The sequence below is a fragment of the Emydura macquarii genome, unplaced genomic scaffold (genome assembly GCF_026122565.2).
Source record: "Emydura macquarii macquarii isolate MOO-44397 ecotype Brisbane River unplaced genomic scaffold, CSIRO-AGI_Emac_v2 contig_3176, whole genome shotgun sequence".
In the NCBI taxonomy this organism is placed as follows: domain Eukaryota; kingdom Metazoa; phylum Chordata; order Testudines; family Chelidae; genus Emydura; species Emydura macquarii.
This window is the reverse complement of record NW_027133313.1, coordinates 69265-73959: the sequence shown is the minus strand read 5'-3', so window position 1 is coordinate 73959 and position 4695 is coordinate 69265. Positions and strand designations below refer to the sequence as shown.

At 50.0% G+C, this 4695-nt stretch overlaps 1 pseudogene; it reads right to left on the bottom strand.

The window, feature by feature from the left end:
• Positions 1 to 1117: 1117 nt before the first annotated feature.
• On the bottom strand, positions 1118 to 2029 carry LOC137142146 (olfactory receptor 14A16-like; annotated as a pseudogene).
• Positions 2030 to 4695: the final 2666 nt, after the last annotated feature.

Genomic DNA, 4695 nt, shown 5'->3' with positions numbered 1-4695 from the left:
TCATAAATTTATCCATCTCTCTCTCTCTTAAAATTAATTGTCATTTGCCCCCCCCACACCACCTATTGGGAGACTACTCCAGAACTGCACCCCCTCTGGTGATTGGAAACCTCCCTGTGATTTCTAGCCAGTATCTGGATCAAATGGACACTGGATGCAGGCTCACACAGCGCGGCTTCCTGCCCCATCCAATGGTTAAAACACAAATGGCAGCTTATGAGCCGAGAAGGCTTCGTTCTTCAGTACACAGGCTCAGGCTTGAAAATCTAAAACCCTGGGTTCAAATCTACCTGTGGCAGACTGTTATGATAGAGTTATACATAGAAGCACACAAAGGAGTGTGCAGCCCCCTCCCTCTTCACACACACAACTGCCCCACATATATTCAAACAGGCAGGAGTGCAGAGTCCGGAGTGGATCCAGGGTAACTGAGATCAGAATACGGCTCTAAAGGCTCATCTGCCAAGTGAGAAGCCTGCAGCAACGTGGAGAAATGTGGCCACTGAGCAATAAAGGCACATGTCGGACCTCAACGGGTATGAATTGGCCTAGCTCCATTAAAGCCAATAGGCCAGATCCCCAAATGGAGATACACCCCATGAGAGTCAGCCCTGCTTTACTGAAGAGATGCTCTCACATACACCAGTGTAGCAGCAGCCTGACTCCTCTGAGTCCAGCTAAGCTGCTTCGGATTTATACACACAAGGCGAGAAATCTCCAGCCTTGTCTTTGGGCACCATGAAGCAGGTAGAAGTGGCCAAGCCGTGCACCAGGTACTGCTCTGGCAGAGACTGAATGTCTGATTCTCCTCTCCCACGCAATTTACACCAGTGACACTCCACAGCCGGGCCACATCTTCTGCTTGTGTAAATGAGCCCAGCTACCTTCACGTCTGTGGCGTTCGTCTGGGTTTGCATTAGTACAACTGAGCTGGGAATCAGCCCTGTCTGAGTGTGAGCTGTCATGGATGTCATGGACTTTAACGAAGGGAAAAAGTGAGAGAGCGTCTATTGGAGAAAGGTGGACAATTAATTATGGGTGAATAACCTCCACACAGTCAGTCTCTTCAGGGCACCTTTGATTTCCTTGTTCCTCATGCTGTAGATGACAGGATTTATCAGGGGGGGGGCACCAAGGACTAGAGAACAGTCACCACATGATCCAGAGCAGAGGGAGAGCTGTAGGTGGGCTTCAGGCAGGCAAAGATGCCCGTTGAAATTAACAAGGAGACCACAGTGAGGTGAGGCAGGCAGGTGGAGAAGGCTTTGTGCCGGCCCTGCTCAGAGGGGATTCTCAGCAGTGCTCTGAAGATCTGAACATATGACACAACAATGAAAACAAAGCAGCCTAGGTCTAAAATGGCACTAAAGGCAATAGCACCTTTTTCACTGTGGTATGTGTCAGAGCAAGCCAGCTTGAGGAGCTGGGGGATTTCACAGAAGAACTGGTCCACCATATTGTCGCCACAGAAGAGCAATGCAAACGTGGTCCCAGCGTGCAGTGTGAAGGAGAAAATCCCACTGATCCAGGAACTGGCTGCCATTTGGACACAAGCTCTTCTGTTCATCATCCTCTCATAGTGCAGTGGCTGGTAGATGGTGATGTATCAGTCATATGCCATGATGGTGAGAAGGTAAAAAAAACAGGAAGGAGAGGAGGAAGGAAGGAGGAAGGAGAGGAAGAAAAAGACTTGGGCAACACATCCAGCATAGGAAATGGACCTGATGTTCATGAGGGAGTTGAGCATGGATTTGGGGAGAGTGACAGAGACAGATCCGAGGTCCAGGACAGACAGATTCATCAGGAAGAAGTACAGAGGTGTGTGGAGGTGGCGGTCGAGGGCTATGGCCATGATGATGAGAAGGTTCCCCATGAGGGCTGTCAGGTAAATCACTAGAAACCCCACAAAGTGCAAAATCTGCAGCTCCCAAATGTCAGAAAATCCCAGGAGAAGGAACTCAGTCACGGTGGTTCGGTTGAACATTTTCTTCCTCAGGATATCGTGTGATGGCTGTGAAGGGAAAGACATGAGCGAGGCCAGGCTGAGATCAGTAAAATAACACTCCTTTTGTCTAAAACCATCTCCATGTCCTTGAGTCAGACCTTTAGCTTCTGCAGGTTGGCGTAAGATGGGAATGGGGGTGGGGAAAAAACCCCACTGTCTCCACCAGAGCTAGTCCTTGTTTTACACTGGGGTGAGAGACAGCAGAATCAGCTCAATAGACTCCTGTGGAGTTACTCCTGGGTTACACCAAGGTGAGGGTGAGGAGAATTAGGTACGACTGCTTTTGAGGTGTTTGTATCCTTCCTCCACCCGGAGGCGGGCAAGCTCTGGATAGTGGTGTCTAAATCTTTCCAGCCTCGTTTTCCTGAGGGGAATCTGGGGCCTGGCTGCCCACATCTGCTGCCAGGGGCCCTGCGGTGAATCCGGGGTAATTTCACTGGAAGCCAGGGAATGACTCCTCATTTATACTGCTGTAAACAGGGGCAGCGTCTAGCATGGAGGTGACCGAACCCAGTCATAATTACGCCGTGGACTCGACCCCATCCCCCACTCTGGCTGTGGTTCCACACTCACTGTGAGAGAGTCATTCCGGCCCCTCCTGCATCTCTAACCATTCACCAAAACCCCCTCCCAGAGCTTGGCAGAGAACCCAGGAGTCCTGAGTCCCCATCCCCCCTGCTCTATCCCACTACACCCCTCCCCGAACTGGGAACACAAGTGAGGGGTTTTCACTCCCAGAGACCTCCTGTAACCACTACCCCAGGCTACCCCTCTCTGCCCCACGACGCTCCAGTGCCATCAACACTGCCGGCTGAGAGCGACAGTGGAGCGTCCTCGGCCAGCGAGTGTGAGTGGGAGCGATTCTCCGGCGGGTGCTGAGGGCACTTCCCGGGTGTTGGAAAAAGCCCAGTCCAAGTCCCTGCGTCAATGACTATTTAATTATTGGTACAAAGGGAGCAGCTTCCACAGGAGAGGCTGATCCAGTTTGATCTCAGAATAACCCAGATCCAAGCGACTCGGTCACACTCCTGTAAAGCAGGAATTCAAATCCCTTCTCATGCTCAGTCAGAGGGAGGAATTGAACCTGGGGCTGTCACATGCCAACCAAGTACCTAGCCCCTCAGCTTCTAGTTATGGGGGAGGGGGAAAAGAGGGGGGGCCTGGTCAACTGTGCATAAGAGAAACAGACCCCACCTGTTCTGGGTCCTCTACACACTGGACTAAACGTCCTCCCAGAGCCGCACACAGAACCCAGGAGTCCTGGTCCCAACCCCCTGCTCTCACCCACCTGATCCCACACCCCTCACGGAAATCTGATGGAGAGAGCTAACGGCAGAGAGAGAGATACGGAGAGCGAGAGCTGGACACAAACAGATGATGACGATAATAGATAGCTAGATAGATGAGCTAACAACAAACTAAAAGAGAGACACAGGTAAGAACAGCACACGGAAAGAGCGTGAGAGAGAAACACAGAACTAACAGGTAGAGAGAGAAGTAAAAACAAACCAATAGACAGACACACAGAAATAACAACAAACTAATGTACACAGACAGAAAAGTAACAGCAAGCTCATCAGTTCCCCCATTCCCCATAGGAGGAAACTGAGGCACGGATATTCTGCCCTCTCGTTCCAAAGGCAACTGCTTTCGGCTTCCTCACAGTCCCATGGCCCAAACTGAGCTGATAGTGAAACTGAAAAAACACAGATCATCATTTACAATCTTGTCCATAAAGTGCCACTCTACAGCCCCTCAATAGATTTCATTTGAAGAGCAAACTCACGGGGCTGGCCTGGGTGGAATCCTCCCCGAGTGAGATGGCTTCTCTCCTCCAGCTACAGACAGCTCCTGGTTATCCCTCTCTCTCTAGCCCTCCATCCAACTGTCTCCCTATCTAATGCCCCTCTCGCTGTGTTATGAGATGCCATTTCCCCGCACACAGAGGCTGAGCTGTGGGAAATCCACTGAGATCTGTGCTCTCTGCAGATGAGCCATATGTCAAAAACTCTGGTGCTGCGGGAAGGTAATTTATCCGTGCTGTTTTCTAAGGGCTTGTGGGATTCACTCCCTGGAGCCCCGCACAGCCCAGAAGCAGCGGACCAGAGCAACAGTTAATTTAGTTTCCAGAAACGACAATAATCACAGTTCCTAGGGAGTAGGGTCTAGAGGAAACACGGGGGGAGGGAGGGAGGGAGACGGGGCACAGGCCTGTGCTCCAGACATCTGACATCAATTCCTAGATGTACTGGTGACCTGCTGTGTTACCTTGGGGAAGTCAATCCGTGGGGCTGTCTCCACCCCCCCCCACTGTTTGTCTGTCCTTTCTGTTTAGATTGTAAGCTCCTTGGGGCAGAGACCGTCTCTTACCTAATAGAATGGAACTCTGGTGCAACTATTATATAAATAATTTGTTTATTTATTATTATTAAAAAGCTAAGGGCCAGTATGTCCTGAGCTCTGACCCGAATATTCCTCTGGCTTTATTCAGTAACTTCACCACTCCCGTCTTCAGCTTATCGTCTACCAAATGGGGATAATTGTTACAACTTGGAGGACAATTCCTAATGAGTAGAGATGCTCAAAAATATTTTCCTGTCGAAACAGCTTTTTGATGAAAAATTACTTGTCCTTGTAAATAATTTTGGTGTGGAAAAAATTCCATTTTGGACTCAATTTTCTGGGTTTTT